Raw genomic sequence first — 17,609 nt, 5'->3', positions numbered from 1 at the left:
TTTTATGGAAAACGCAGCATTTTACGGAAGTGCGCAACTGCAGACGTCACGCAATAAAATGATGAGCAGTGTCAAAAACGAATTCCACCTGCCGCCAATTGACTCTCTGTTGGTTCAACTTTATCACTTTACAGACAAAGAAAAAGCACATGGAGTCAGAGTTATTCCTTAAAGAGAGAGATGCAGTGAAATATCTAACTGAAAGAGAAGCAGCTTTCATTTCTAAATGTTTAACCAGTATTTAATTCTCTGAAGCCTCAGTTTTCTTCACCAAGAACACAAAAAGTAAAGATTATTTAAATTCCTTCCATAACAAGATTGTGGGCGAACAGATTATAAAGCTGCATTTTCAAAATTTAGTAATATTTAGCTAGATTTGCTTTGGAATAAAAAAAAATACTTCTAACCAAGATGGTAGTATTTTGAAATTTGGAGCTATATATTGATTGAACGGCTGTATATGTCAGATTTTAATGGCCTAATAATTTTGTCAATAGCACAACAGACATATCTATTTTCTATCGTGTTTTTTCTGTCTTCTATCTTTTTTCTATCTTCTATTGTTTTTCATCAGTTTATAATCTTGAGCAAGCAGGTGCATTTGACTCTTATTGAATGTGAAAACCGTAGTGAATTAATGTGTAATTAAATATATCAGAGTTTTTATAGTCTTTTAATTTACCATGGTAGGGTCATTGTTTATTTATAACATTTAATATCATTTAATTACTGCAGTTTCTGTAAGTTAAAGTTAATTCGAGGACCGAAAAATATGCGACTGTTCGTGGTTTTTAAACGGCTTACAGCTCGCAATTAAACGCACACACACACACACGCACGCACACACAAACAGACAAACACAATTACGTACACAATTAAATAATTAGGATAGCTTTTAACAATTTTATTTGTATCTTAAAAACAGGCTAATGTAAAATGATAATAATGAGAGTATGAGGATGGATAAATGTACTTACATCACATTTCTGGACTTTAACAATCCCAAAACATTTTTTTGTTAAAAGGCTACGAAAGCATCAGGAATGCGTGAGATTATTAATCTGTTCATTGGATTTATGTTTTTTTATTTTTAAATTACCAGACAAGAAATATAAGGCCCAAATTCAATCAGATTTCAGTCCTTTTAAATATGAGTAGTTAATTATTTAGACGCTTCAGTTTAACGTGTGTCAGTGTGTTTATGGCCTTTTCAAGTGAGCGGCCTACAGGAGAAGCAAAGTCCTCACCAGGAACTGACCTACCGCCTGTGTGAGCACAATCATTTGTAACAGTGCGTTTTATTTTTTCTCTTATGTGCATTTACGGACATCATATTTTTTCTCTAACAGTTAGCATACGAAATCTTTTAAGTTTGTTAACTGCCGTGCAATTCATGGTTAAACTCGGAGGCTGATAATGCAGGATAAAAGTAAAAATGTAAAAAAAAAAAAAAAAACTTGTATAAAACACGCACACACACACATCTTATCGTTCTCGGGCAGTTGGTTCATTTTATTATTGACTTGACCTGACGTTTGACCTTAAAAATGCTGCCTGTAGGGTAGTCTACTTCTTTAAACATTTAGGTCCTGTTGAGGACCTAAATGTCCTCAACGCCTTATATTCATCTGCTAGTGATGTTTAAAAGCTCAGAATTTTATTCCCGTTTATTTTAGTGGGGAAAAAGCTCTTCAACATTATGCAAATGTGAATTAGGGGACGAGTTGAATTGAATATAAAACCAATTTAGAAACAGTTAATGAGCATTTTATTATGATGTTCTTTTCACTATAGATCAATTTTCGTCGTTTGAGCAGACAGACATTTGTCACAGTTCAGCATGAAGATCAAGGCGTCAAATCACTGACCCCAAGATAGGCCGTGGAGTCGCGGATGTTACCGAGATACACATAGACAAGCGGAACAATCAGTGCTGACTGGTATTATTGGGCTATTTGCTCACTGCGATAAATAGTCTGCTTTTATTTTACTCTCTCACATTCTAAAAAGTGTAACATGTGGCTAGTTTCTATTCCTTGCCATACAGTCTGCACATCTGACCGCACGCACCAGTCTATGTTCGTCCAAACAGCAGCTTGCGCTCTTCGGCGCCTTTCCTTGGTCTCTCTCCTCTCCCACTCCTATATACCGACTCTCCCTGGAGGTTTACACAAACTGTGACACAAAAGTTCCACTAGGCAACGGTCTGTCGAGGAATGCTGACCTTGGCACGGCCAGTGGAACCGGCCCGACTCACGGCCATTCTCTCATGTCTTTTGGTTTGAATTAAGACGCATTTGACCTGCGCCAACTTCCAAGAGGTGCCACGGTGGTTAGAGGCGTGCTTTAGCCATGGTGTAGCTATAGGCTGACTGAAAAGATCTGCTGCAATCCTGAGATGAAGTTTGGAAGCGTAGAAACATTACAGCTAAATTCAGTTACAATATGGGAAATTACCACTGAAGACTTGGTTCATGGGAGCATGACAAATGTAAACAATACCACAGTGTACGGTCATCTTAAAATCTCTATCTCTATTGGTCCCTTGGGAAAAAAATACCATAAAGTGAATTTAAGGTTACCATAACCTCTTGTTTGGGAACAAACTGCATGCCCCTAATATTGTAAGACTGTTTTAATGATAATAAAGACGGTCAAAATCAAGTTAAAACATAAAGGTAAAGCAAAATAAGCAGTGGAGGAAGACTTAAGTAAATGTAGCATTACCATACTGTAAATATAGTCCATTATAAGTAAAAGTCCTACATTTATAATTTACTTTTAATTTTAATTATAAGTATAAAAGTATTACAGCAAAATAAAAGCATCAAAAGTAAAAGTACCCACAAGGCAACAGACTGGATCCTGTGTTATTGAATTGTTATTAATAATGCATTAAAGGCCACCCTCTAATGTTTTATGTGATTGAGGTGCAGAGATGTTTTACTACTGCTGGGTAGTTTAATCAACAACACTGCATCGTTTTTATAAGTGCTTTGTATATAAACTCTTAATCCTCAAAATAACTACCTCTAAGAGATAAATGTAATGGAGGAAAAAGGAACAGTTTTTAAACCTGAAATGTACTTAAGTAAAAGTATGAAGTAGTTAAAATAGAAATACTCAATTAAAGTACAAGTACCTCAAACCTGTACTTAAGCAGTACTTAAATAAATGTACTTAGTTGTTTTCAACCACTGACTATGAACAGAGCACTGTAAGAGCATTGTAAGAGGTAGCTTACTGACAGAGTAAGATAAAGTAAATGAAAGAAAAGAGAAACAAAAAAAATGACCAAGATTTTGTGCTGGAGTGTCGTGTTGCACCTCGTCACAAATTCCCTTCAACACTCTTAAATGAATTTCGAAAAATAGAATAGGAACTGCATGACTGCCACTTTTACACAGGCTAAAATAACAAGTAATAAATATATACTCAACAACTGATAGCCAAATTGTGTATAACACTATAAGCAAATAATAGTTTTGAAATCACTGTTAAAGTCTGCTAAACCTTGCCTGTAAAATAAGCACATTAACTAGAAAACTGTGATATAGTGTATTATATATTTATCTCACTTTTTCTAGATCTAATTTTCAGAAAGCCCAAGAGAGAGCTCTGGCCTTTGATATTAAAATGGACCACTCTATATATTCTTTTACCAACATGACTTTTCAAATAACTTTTGATGTTGAAATATATGATATAGACTGATTCATCTGTAAAAGTCACGGAATCCTTAAGGTTCTTTGAAATGCAGGTTGAGGCTTAATTAGTTCAGTTTAGAAACGGTGCTTAATTACCAGAAGACCCTTGAGGAGGTGTTTCGGCCCTTTGTACATCAAGGTAGGAAAGCGCTGTTAAGCAGGATTAGTGCTGAAGCCACTTACTTCAAATATGCAAGTATTTACTGAGGGAACAACAAAGGTTTGCTTTTTTTTTTTTTGAGTGTTTAGAGTTTTGATTATAGACTTTATAGGCAGGAGAAACACTTTCTGTATGTTGTCCCATCTACACTGTACCTTACAGGAGAACCAGATATACATTTTATTTTATTGGCAGGCAGCAAAAGTGATGGAGATGGCTGTGCTCTGAACTTGCACTCTGATCAATTTTGATCAGAGTGCAATTTTCTGACATTAGCATAAGGTATTGTGGTAGCTAAAACACACGCGCGCACACAAACACAGCCAATACATCCACCTGCAGGCTGAGTGGTGCGATTAACAACACCTGATGGAAAACAATGATTGGAGGAGCCTCAGGCCCTGCGAACTGCTGATTGAGTCAGCGGAGGATCTGGCTAACTGATGCCGAGCAGTGTGTGTGTGTGTGTGTGTGTGTGTGTGTGTGCCTGCATCTCTCAGGGTATCCCACACTCCCCTGCCTTATCAGGCAGCTCCACGGCACCGCTAGAGGAGTGTTGCTCTCAGGAGGGCAGGGCTACCAGCACACCGCTTATCTTCTACCAGCAAGGAGGGTTTATACTGTAGGTTTGATTAACTCACTGTTTGTATGTGTTGTGTATATGAGTAAAGAAGAGAGAGCTGGAGTGTATTATTGTGTATTGTAGAGTAATGTGTGTGTGTGTGTGTGTGTGTGTGTGTGTGTGTGTGTGTGTGTGTGTGTGTGTGTGTGTGTGTGTGTGTGTGTGTGTGTGTGTGTTTGTGTATGCAGTGGTGGCTGGGTAAGTGGATATGAGTGTGAGAAAGGTGTTTACTCAGTGCAGTAAGCACTTGGTGAACCACACAGTGAAGGATGACACACACATAAACACTCTTGTTCCCTCAACGAGTCGTTTCTCCTCAGAGGCTCAGGCACCCGGGAAAGTAACGAAAAAGGCTCCGTCGTAAGCAAAGGGTTGAGTGAAGAGTATAAAACCACACAGCACCCTTCAAAAACCCTCGTTGTGATGCATTACAAAGCTCCAAACTTTCAAAAAAAATGTCCCTCCTTTGTAAAATCTATATCAAATTGCATCATTTGTCATCGTGATGATTGGAGCACACACTCCTTCCTAGCAGAGTGGAGCTCAGTGATATGATTTGCTCTGGTTTGGGTCCAGCCGGTACCACCAGAGAGAGTCATCGTCTGAGGGGGAGGGGATTGAGGGGAGAGGCAAGAGTATGGTTGGCCACCCCCCACCCCCCCATAGGAGAAAGCAGGACTGCTATAATCTTTTTTCCTGGCTCTCCATGAAAGAGAGAGGAAGAGCCACCAGAGCTTCGGTCTGCTTAGATCTGCTGCCCCTCACCCCAACTGTCTATCTTCTATCTGCTATCTCCTCATTCCCCTCTATTTCTCTGCCTATCTCCCCTTGTCTTGTTCCTGCTCTTCACCCATTGCTTTACTTGCTCATCCAGAATCTCCCTATGGTCACACTTCACCACTCATCCATTTAGTTTGCTCATTGTGTATCTTTTCTGACACTTCCAGTTATTGCTTTTGAGATCTACTTGCCCTTTGTGTTCGTGTCTTGAGTCATTTTTAGCTATGCTAGGGACGTGGCTCTAGATATAGCATTACTGGTGCGTTGGTCTGTTGGTTGGTTAGCCGATCTATGACTTTGATCCATACTGACATATCTCAGCAACTATTGGATGGATTGTCATGAAGTTCATGATGGTTGTGTTCCCCAGAGGATGAATAATACAGATTTTGGTGATCCCTGATTTTTCATTTAGCCGGTTGACATTTTTGGCTTTTACTGAGAGAAAAAACATTTCAATTATCTTGTGAAATATCTCAGCATCTACTGGTTGGATTGGCACAAAATATTTGCATTAATGGTTCCCAGAGGATGAATCTTACGGACTTTAGTGGTCCCCTGACTTTTTTCTCTAGCACCACAATGAGATTGACATTTATGGTTTTGAGTGAAATATCTCAGCAAATGTTAAATGGACTGCCATGAGATTTGCTACACACATTCAAGCCCCTATCAGTATGAATTGTAATCACTTTGGTGATCACCTGACGTCTTGGCTAGCACCACCACTAGGTCAAAATTTTATTTTACTGTGGTTTATGACCAAATCCCTGAAAAAACTAATGATATTCACATCATCCTCAGCTAAACTTTGTGCTTATTGGTAATTAGCAAATGTTAATTAATATGGTAAACTAAGATGTTGAACATGGTTAAACATCATACCTGCTTAACATCAGCAGGTTAAAATTGGCATGGTGAGGATGTCAGCATACTGATGTTAGCATTTAGCTCAAAGAACCACTGTGCCTAATTACAGCCTCACAGAGCTGCTAGTATGGCTGTAGACACTTAGTCTTGTTTATCGATACATTGTTATTATTCACCAGCCTCTTTCCATCTTTTGCATAGATATTTTGATTGCAACATGATATTTTAAGCAAAGTACAAAATGTTCCTGACTTGTTTTCTAATTTTTCAATAACCACTCCTCTTTTCTTTTACCACTTCCTCCCATGTCCTCTTCTTACTGTGCTACCTCTTTCACACTTCTGGGGATGGGGGGGTCATTTTCTTGGATCTCTGCCATTCAGTCTGGTCCCCCTCCTCTCTCTCCGTCTGCCTCCATTTCCCGTACTCTTCCATCACCTTTCCCTGACTCTCCCTATCCTTGCTCCCTGTTTCCTCCTTCATTTCCTCCCTCCCTCCTCACCCATACCCACCATTTTTAAATGGGCGGAGTCTCCTCTGTGGTGCCATTTTCTGTTTGGTAGTACATCCAAGAGTTCATGAATATTCATGACTAATCCGCTCTGTACCCTCCACCCCCAAACCACCCCCACCCCCACTCGCCCTGCAGTGGAAGGCAACACTTGGTAGTAGCACATGGCGAGACAGCTGTTGCAAGCCAAGCCAGGCATCTGTGCAGTGGGAGAGTAAAAGGAAAAGAGAGACCAAGGGAGAAAGTGAGCAAGAGACATTGTTAGAAACAGATAAAAAGGACAGAGATAAAGAGACAGAGAGGGGAAAGAGTGAGACAGATATACTGTATGTAGACATAGAGAGGACAGTAAGGACTGGGCAGTGGTTTTGGGGGGCATCTGGGTGAAGGAGAGCCAGACAGACAGAAGGAACGGGGCGGTGGCAGGGTCATCTGGGTGAAAGGAAGGGGACGAGCCAGACGGAGGGAAATGGGCACTGGTGGGAGGGCCTGTCTGGGGATGGGGAGGGAGACAGGCAGACAGAAGATGGGAGAGAGTGAGACGGTTAGGGAGGGAGCCAGGAGGGAGCATATGAACATAAGATAAAACCTGGAAAGAGACAGCAGGGGAATGGAGATGATGGAGAGATATCACACACCTATCTTTAATGTTTGTGTTGACAAAATAAAAGCGCTTTCCTGCTTATTAAATGATATAGAGCACTGGTTCCTAACCTGTCGATTGGGACCTCCTTAAGGTGTCCCAATATACTGTAAATTTGAGGGGTCACAAGAAGAGTTGTAGCCAAGATTTCAGAACTACTGGGGTCCTGACCCCAATGTCGCACAGGAATCCACTGACCTAAGAAAACTTTAAACCAGCTACCAACCAAACTTAATTTTCTGCGTATTTTTAAAAAAATCACCAAATTTAGCATTTTTTAAAAATTATACAACTAGTGGGTTTTATATTTTGTAAATACAATCTCTCTACGTAGTGGTTTAAATGTTTCAAATCCTGCTTTACACTAGGAAGTTGTTTTTTTTTGGCCTTTTTTTGGGCCTAAAATAGCAAAATTTTCAATATAATAAATACCAGAATCAGCCTTAAAAAGTCCAGTATGTGTAATACATGGCTAATCACAGAATACTAACTCCCTCTTCATGTCATTAAACCACCCTGATTCCCAGAAATATCACCAGGGACATGTCGCTGGTGACCTCGGTGGTAGCTACAGCCCAGGTCACAAGATGACCACAGAGATAAGAAAAAAAAAATTATGTTACAAAAAATTGATTTTTTCTGACTTTTCTCTAATCTCCAAGTTAAAATCCTTCAAATGAAACTATAACTCATTGTTTGAAACACCTCGTAATGACCTGCAACCAGGTGTCACAAGCAGATATTAGTAGCTGATACCTTCATTTTGAGGGGTCACAAGCCAAAAAGGCTGGGAACCATAGATGTGGTTTCATGACGATGAGTTTACTGTCATCTCTGTTTGGTGATTGCCATGAATAAATTATCCACCAATGTAAAAAAAAAAAAAAAAACTATTTTAGGGAAAAGCATTGATTCACATTCATTTTCATTAGGTTAATTTAAAGGGGCACTCCACCAATTTCACACACTACGTTCAGTTTACTTGTCACGAAGACTACAACTCAGCTTATGAAAACGGTTGTACAGCTTTTTGGAAAATGAAGAATGATTTACAAGGCGGGTTTGGAAAATACCTGTGGAGATGCTGGGGCATGATGGCAACCCTACGATTGGGTTGTCTGAAGTAATTAATAGGTGGGAGAATTTAGATTGTGATGATAAGTATTATAAAGACGATATCAGGATATAGATATGTTTGAGGGAAAATGTAATAGACAGCCAAATATTTATAAAGGAATATTGTGTAAATGAGGACCTAAATAAGGGCCTTACTCATACTGAAGTTCAAATGGCTATCAATAAAGGCAAAAGCAACTGGAGTTAAAAATATAACAAATGAGATATTAAAATCACCCAAATTATTTGATATTTTGTGCAAATTATTATTAAATCTGGCTTAAATCTATTACAAATCCAATACCAAAATCCCAAATTGAAGACCCGAGGGTGGCATTAAATTACAGAGGGATTCGCCTAATTAGCGCAGTTTACAAGCTGTATTCCACTATACTTAATGAGAAGCTCATGTTGTATTTAAAGAAAGAATGGCTCCTTGTGGAAGAGCAAAATGGGTTTTGTAAGTCAAGGTCAAGTCTGGATCATATCTTTGTATTGTCTACATTTATGTCAAACAGAATTAGTCAAAACGAGTCAATATATGCATGTTTTATTGACTTTCAGAAGGCTTTTGATATGATAAATAGGGATATTTTATCTTATAGACTAATTGAATATGGGGTGAATGGAAAGTTTACAGGGCTCTAAAAGCTTTATACAGCGAGCCCTTAGCATGTGTAAGATTGAATGAGTATCACACAAACTGGTTCCCAGCCTCAATCAGATTGAAACAAGGTGCTGCTTTGTCCTCTACATTATTATATTATACTTATATAAATGGTTTTGCCAAAGAAATTACATTTTTAAATTGTGGGCTAATGTGTGGAAGGGAAGTGATGAGTATTGTTGTGTATGCAGATGACATAGTTTTACTATCGCCATCCAAGGACAAAACAAAGAAGATGCTATCCCACACTGACGAGTGGTGTAAAAAATTGGAGACTGTTCATTAACAAATAGAAAACTGAAATAATTCACTTTAGAAAACCCTCAATTACCCGCAGTACTTATCAATTTAAAGGTGGATCACGTAAGCTGAATTATGTAGACACATATAAATATCTGGGATTGTATATCGATGAACATACAAATCTCATAAAAGGTGTTAAGGTTCTTGCTGAATCAGCTGAAAGAGCTCTGGGAGGAATCATTGGTAAAAGTAAAAATTTGAAGAATATGGGTTTTCATACTATTTCAAGCTTGTGAGGCTCATTGGAAGATATTTATAGCTCAGTTGGGGAATTGCTTACTTGATATGGAAGAAAGTAGGTTGATGAAACAAATATTTACCTGGGATTAACAAATTATTGGTTCTTGGTGTAAAGAAGTATGCACACTGTTCTGCAACTCTGGCTTTGGTGAAGCTTTTTTTTTTTTTTTAATAAGGAAAAGATCAACTTGTTTGTTCAGAGAATCTGTGTTTGCCCAGAACAAAAGACAGTGGGCTGACAATATATGGACTAAAGCAAAACTTTGTATTTTTACGATGATAAAAACTGAACATGGCACAGAGAACTACGTTGTATATAATCTGTCTAAAAAAGCAAAGATCTCTATGTCCCCAGCTGAGATCTAGTATTTTACCTCTGACCGTAGAAACTTGACGATATGTTACTCTAGAGGAAGAAAAGCGGATTTGTCCCATGTGTTGTCTAAATGATGTAGAAAATGAGCTCCATTTTGTTTTCTAATATCCTATTTATTGTGAACTGCGAGATGCTCTGTTTTGTAAGATAAAAATAGATATTCATTCTGTAAATATGAATGATGCACAAAGACTGAGTTGGTTGTTCACATATGAAAAATCTAAACTAGCCAGTCATCTGGAGAAAACCTGGGTGCAGAGAAAAAAAGGCTGTTTATTGAGTCAATTTGTAGATATGTATCAGTTCTTTGCGCAAATATTTCATTTGGAATATTTATTATTATTATTATTACTACTTTATTTTGTGTTTGTGTTTCTTTTCTTTTTCTTCTTCTTTTTCCACATGCTTTGGATGTGCAATTCCAGAAGAAGATGTATGTTTTGTAAAATAGGGGTGTCTTGTAATCGCGAGTGGAATGGGCCAAATGTATTTGCATGACACGGGAATAAAAAAATATATTTATTTATGTATGTAGAATGTCCTCTGTGGTTCTGTGGCTCGGGAGAAGCTTTGTAAAGTATAACAAAATAACCCACAGGATTTCATAGCGATGTGATCAGGGTTATCTCAGTTTGGGCTTGAGACTAAAAAACTTTAATAGAAGCTTGCATTACCAGCTGAAGGTGGTGGGTTCGAAAGAAGTGAGCATACGGGAGGCATTGAGAGTCGAATAAAAGTAGCAATTGAGTTGCATTCTGAGAAATGTAGGATCCAGTGTTTTTGTGCTTGACCCACACTAGGGACTAAAAGTCATAATATCTCAGTCCGTGCTGCTTCAGTTTTTGGTTTAATCTGTCTCTTACGCGTCCCCTAACTGTATGGAAGTGCAATACTAAAATGCTGGAGTAGCCCTTTAAAATCATTTAAGTCTTTAAGATGTGGATAATATCAGCTCTATAGCAAAGTAAAGTGGGTTCACCTCGCACCGCATCCTTGCCTTGGTGCCAGATCAAATTTAACAATTCTATCCAGAGCAAAAACTTGGTCTTGATAAATGAATGACTTGTATGACTGGAAAATTAAAATTATATCAATAATAATCCCGGCATAACCTCCCTGACACCCCTGGGCTTTGTGTATCACAGAGTTGAGACACTACGTGTCCACAGATGGAGGGAATGCTCCTTTGCTAGCCATGCCCAGCCTGTGCCCCTCTCTCTGCCCCCTGTAGCACCCTGTAACCCCTCTACCCCTCCTCCCTGCTCTCCATCTCCTGCATCCCCGCATGGGGCCCCAGTGCTGGCTGCCATCCCTCCCTTACTCCCCTTTCCTTCCCCCATCTCTCGCTCTCTCTCTCTTTCTCTCTCTCTCCCCCATCCCACCGTCCTCCACCATCCCCCTCCTCATTCCCACCCAGGCAGAGGGTCTAGCTCTGCCCTACATAGCAGTGAGCGCAGCAGGCTGGCGCTGAGAGGAACCCTCGGGTTTACAAACTGTGTCAGGCCTCGAGACACCTCTGTGATCAACACCAACCGCCACATGAGGGGAAATAATAAAGCAACTGCTACCAAGAGATTGGTGTGATTGATGTTGTCAATATGTGAAATCCTGAATAAATTAGATTTCTGATCAGATCCAAACTGTGGGTGTTTATGTCACAAAAAAACTGAAGGTCAAAAGCATAGAGGACAGCAACTACAGCAATAACAGCAATTTCTCTGGACAGTTAAGCGCTCAAGTTGAACTCACACGACTTGAATGACAGGCATACTGTGTATTCAGGATGAAAAATAATTGTTATATATTGCTTACAAACACGACTGAAACTGAAGACAACCTGCACCACAGATAGGGAGTGCTGGGTAAAAAGAAAATCAGGTATGGTTTAAAATAGTGTTGCTCATGAGGAAAAAAGTGTCTATCTGTGTTGCCTCAAAAGTATATCATGGCCTTAATAAAATTCTGCATAATTTCCTCTGGTGGCAAAAACAGGTTTTAATTAAAAACTCTCCCCTTTGGGAGAAGCCCTAGATAGTTTTGATGGAGTCAATCACACAAATTATTTTGTAATTAGAATTTAGAAAGAAAAACTAAGTGCATTTTTGGGGAGGTATCACTGTTACTCTTATGGCGTGAACATTTTTCCAACTTCATGTATAAATATAGTGTAATATATATCACCATCATCACTTCATTCAGGTTTACGCAAATTTACATGAGAGCACAATATGATTTTCAGACAACTGCATCATGATCTCAACAAAGATGCTTAACTTTTGTTGACTTTTCTTTGGCCTTAGGTTCGAAACACTTTGTACATACACATAGCAAATGTCTGAACACAGTCTTTTCAGATGTACAGTGTGGCAGCATGCAGCGTGCACAACATGTAAGCATCATGCCACATTCTGCAGCAGAGGGATATTTCATCCAAAACAAGAGAAGTTGTAACTGAGTGCAAAATAGAGCAGAAAAATTTAACAAAAACAGAACAGAGACAGACGTATTGATCAATACAGAGTGAGGGAGAGACAGGGAGCATCTATCCTACCATCCACCATGACCTGGCAGAGAAGTCATAACACAGCTGCCACCTGAGCCCGGGGTCACTCTGCCTCTCCCACGCCATTCCACACACTGCCACGCAGCCTCTCCCACGCCAGATTCCTCTTCCTGGAACTGCTGATAAATATATAATTATGTAAAACACAGTCAGAGAGGGGAAAAACACGAATGGAGTCACTAATCAGGAGCTGTCTGTTACCAGGATGCTGCTACAGCATGAGTGATAGAGAGGGTGTGTGCATGTGTGGGTATATACTGTATGTATGCTCTGGTTCGTGTGTGTGTGTGTGTGTGTGTGTGTGTGTGTGTGGTGGGAGAAGGGACACAGACACAGAAATGCCACGGAGCCCTCTCCAAGCAGCTGTGCCTCTTGCTTCGCCAGTCCAACGGCTCCTGTTGCCATGTGCAGACTTACTGAGCCACCAACCCTGCACCAAATACTGAGGTGCATGCTTGTACGAGTATTTGCACACATGTCGTGTCTTGAACGTGTGGTATGGTCTTATATATCTTTGCAGTACTTTTATTCCTAACCTTTTTTATGAGTCACACTGTCAGTCAAAAACAACAATTTCTATCTGCTGTGCTCTGTGCTGATATACATGTTCCAGGAGGCCCCGGGCCAAGCTCAGATGTCTGAGCCAGGTTACTGAAGGGCTTCCACTGGATGCTCAATGTGGCAGGTCAGAGCTGAAAACAATGCTTGTAATGTGTACCCTTTTGTCAGCTTCTTTTTTTTCTTGTTGGTAGTGCTCAGTTACATTGGGTTAACTCTCTGTCACTCACCTCAATAAAACACCAACCTGTAATGTCAAATTAACCTCCAATGACCTTAACTAGATGCACAGGTCATTGGAATCTACATTACACTCTTCCATAAGTAGGTAAAAAACGACCAGTTTTGGAATCAGTAGGTTTTTTTAATAGCAAATATATTTTCATAATGATGCACAAAGTAGTTATTTCAAATCTATACAAGAATTATCAAAGATTTGTAATGTGTCTTTTCCATTGTCCACAAATTTTAAACAGAAAAAATAAAAACATTTGCATTTAAGACAAACTATGTAAACTGGTATACATCATTTTACAAAATTGTTTACTTTATGTTCAGTTTCACTGGGCAGTTATGACATTCTTTTCACTAAACCTTGTTTAGTGAGCTGATTTGATATTTGGAGGCAGCCTTCTAGCATGCTCCTGAGTAAGTTTAGGGAACACTGTGATCATTTAGTAATAATCTGGGTTGTTTTTATCTGAGATGCCAGATTCTTAGTGTGATTAATTAGTCATAATTAGTCTAAAACCATTTTAGTGGTGTGCCTAGCAGACATGTCAACACCACATATAAAGAAATACAAAATCAAGAGGATGTTTAAAATGGCATATATATATATATATATATATATATATATATATATATATATATATATACAAATGTAAATCTATGAACAGTATGGCATTTATCAATCAATAAGTAGGCTTATAAGGTATAGCTATCATCAAGGGGTTAGGCCTAAATTTAAGTAAATTACAAAATCTGCCTACTGTGGAAGGACTTATATCTCAGCAGGACATTGTTTTGCGCATGTGTTTATATTCAGCAGGAGCCACTGTAATGCTTTCTTCAAAGGTCTCTCTAAAAAGTCAATAAGACAGCTCACAAGGACCAGGAAAGTTTTGAAGGAAATAATTGTTCTAAAAATATTGCTGTTGGTTTATAAAGCATTAAAAGGTTCAGATACATTTCTGATCTCCTGATCCATTATGAACCGTCCAGACTTCTCCGATGGTGAGGGACAGGTCTGCTTCCTGTCCCCGGAGCCAAAACTACACATGGAGAAACAGACTTCACTCTGCCCCAAAAAAGTCCCAGAAAACTTAGGTTTGCGCTTGCTCTAAAATCTTTTAATCCAAGGTTTAAGACTGTTCATCTCAACACTGCCTTTTATTAAATAAAATTTGGAATTGTTTATTCATATCTCACTGCACTGTAACTACACTTTGATTTTCATTCTCCTGTTTAATTTGTCTTTTTCTTTTTTTTATTGTTTTAGCTCATCTGGCTCTTTTAAAAATCCTATTTATCTGTCTTTTTATATTGTCTTTTACAGTGTATCTTGTCTTAATGCTTTTTATATTTTATGTAAAGCCCTTTGAGCTGCCTTATTGAAAATAAATAAACTTGCCTTGCCATCAAATTAAAAATTGGAAATATTACAATGAGAACCAATTTCTGTAAAACATCTAGAAACATAGTCAGATATATCGGCACATTCACAACAATAGAGTAATGCTAGTTACCTATGAAGTGGGCTAATACGGCTGTCATATCAGATTACATATTTATAATCAATGTGTAAACAGTATGTATAACAGTGATCCATTTATTACTATTATCTTTTCTGAAATAAAAAACATAGATAGTACTTAAGGTATCAAATGTAAAGGTAACACTTACTGTATCCCACCCCTTTTATTATTTATAAGCAGTATATAAACATATAATAAACATTTTATAACATATTGTAACGTAGCTGTAAGTATATTTTTAGTCACCTTCTCATTGATTGCCATGTTTTTCTGCTCCATTATCTATTGAATGTGTGTTGCACCAATTCTGTGGTTTGTTGTAATCAACAGGAAAAGACAAGTCATCTTTTACTCTGGTCACCTGTGCTAAAAGCGGACTGTTTGATTAAAAAAAAAAAGAAAAAGAAAAACCCTCCTTCAAATAGTTCTCAGTACCGTTCACATCACCAAGCACGGTGTTTCTCTTGTCCTCATTGTGTGCATGCAAACCAGAGGGAAATCTGTTGCTGATGAACAAAATAAAAACAAACGAAAGTCATTTTCTTCTGTGGTATAAACAGTTAGTCATTTCACATGAGGACAGCATTATTGTGGATTTTATTTAGTCATGCCCATTATAGAAAATAAAATGAAACATGTGAGAGTAAAATTGGGTTTGCCCTTTTGTTTGAGTTCTGTGCTCGATCCAATGGAAAGGCGGATTTTATCTGATGCATTGTATCTATTTGATCAATCCGCCTGTCTTTGCCTGTGCCCTCGCCAACATATGATGCCGTCTTTACTAATGTGTCTCTTTGCTTTTGTTTCTGTCTTATTGTTCACTTTGTCTGTCAGCGCCTCCTGTCTCTGTCTTTCCTCACTGTCTATCTACCCACCAGCCTGACTCTCTTTTTGTCTGAGTGCAGTTAAACAACACAGACCTGTGTGTTTATGTATGGGTTCATTAACAGGCATTGACAGCTTGTGAAGGAGAGCACCATTATCATTGTATGTATTCCCAACTGGTGATCCTGCCATGAGTGTTGCACTCTGTCTCAGTGTTTTACATGCGTAGTGGGTGACCACACTGAAGGAGGGGGGAGGAGGTGTGGGACGAGTGGCAATTACAGGGCCAGTTATGGTGCAATGGCCTGCTCATCGGGCCACGCTTGGCAAGAATCCCTATTTTAAGGGAATTTAAAAGCACTAGACGGGGCTCTATTGTGTGACCCCATCTCTCGGCCTCTTCCTCCTTCTCCTCTCCTCCATCCGTCGCTAGCTTCCAGTCATGATTCAATCCTGTTTTTAATCTCCCCAGGCTTTAGCGGGGCCTAAAAGCACAGGGACTGGGCGCATTGCCTAGATGACCCCCGGTAATACTGAAATGGATAGAGCGACCCCACTCACAGTCCCTTGCAGACCCACTCACACTCACTGAGATGGTTACTTTACTATGCATACAGCCCGTCAACTCCCAATTTTCCATCAGAGCTGTTTCACCTGAAATACTTCTGCCAACAGAGCAACACTCTACTCTCTTTGGAGCCCCTTTTATGCCCTGCTCCCTCTACCTCTACAGAAAGGCCAGTGTTATGTAACTGCACCAGATTCCCTCCTGCATGCTCACACCAGAGGTCAAGAGCTCACACTGAATAGCCACAGATCATATCTAGTGAAGTGCACTACTCAGAGAAGTGTCTGATATGCCACTGCAGTCTGGTTAAACATGCACCACACTCACCTATATGCACACTTACTTTTGCACTGGAGCTGAATAAATTTGTTGCATGTCAGTAAGTGTTTGCAAAGTTCTCTTCTAATGAAGTTACATGTTCATCCAGAGTCAGAGCCCACTGTGAAATTCTCATCACCCAGCATCATTTTTCCACTCAAGGCTAAATTTATGCTTGAGAGACAGGATACACTAAAACTCCAAAGTTTACCCTCTCCCCGCGCTCCCTCACACACAAACTCCTGTCGTAATTTGTCTGCCCACTGGTTTCACTTATTAAGTTTCAAAAGGTTTCTGGGCAACGTGGTTTGAGAAAGGGAAAAAAAGGAACCATGGCATTTTTTTGGCACACCGCTCTGCCCGTCTTGCCCAGAACGAGGAGGTTACCATGGCATCAGTGGGCACCTCATAAAGCAGACCATTGTTGGTGCTTGTGTGTGTGTGTGTGTGTGTGTGTGTGTGTGTGTGTGTGTGTGTATTGATTTGCATGGCAACAACCTCTGGGCACCACCAGCACTAGCAAGAAGCTCAAATCTTGCACAGGGCAGTGCCAGGCTGCAATGCAACATAAACACAAACTTTCCTCTGTCTTTACAATCTGTTTGCTTCTGATTTCTTCTCAACCTGAATCATTATCTGTCTCTCGTTTCCTCATGAGGAACACACACGCACACACACAAACACAAGTCTGCACAGCTATCCTTGTCAGGACTGTTGTGGACAACCTAACCCTAACCCTTCCCCGAACCTTAACCATAATCAATTCATGCCTAACCCTAACCTTAACCTAACCTCAATTACCCCTACCCCAACCCTAGCCAGGACCTCAGAAATGGTGTTTTGCCTCAATAGGACTGAGCTTTGGTCCCCATGAGGACTACTGGGCCTGACAAGGTCAGTATTTATATTGGAAAAGGCCCTAATGAGGTAACAAAAACACGTACACACAGTTTTCCACCGGAACCAGTGAGTCTGTCAGCATGTTGCAAAGAAAGTGAAAGATCCTATAATTGTTACTCAGATCA

The sequence above is a fragment of the Xiphias gladius genome, chromosome 3 (genome assembly GCF_016859285.1).
Source record: "Xiphias gladius isolate SHS-SW01 ecotype Sanya breed wild chromosome 3, ASM1685928v1, whole genome shotgun sequence".
Classification (NCBI taxonomy): Eukaryota; Metazoa; Chordata; class Actinopteri; order Istiophoriformes; family Xiphiidae; genus Xiphias; species Xiphias gladius.
Note: the sequence above shows the minus strand (reverse complement) of the source record.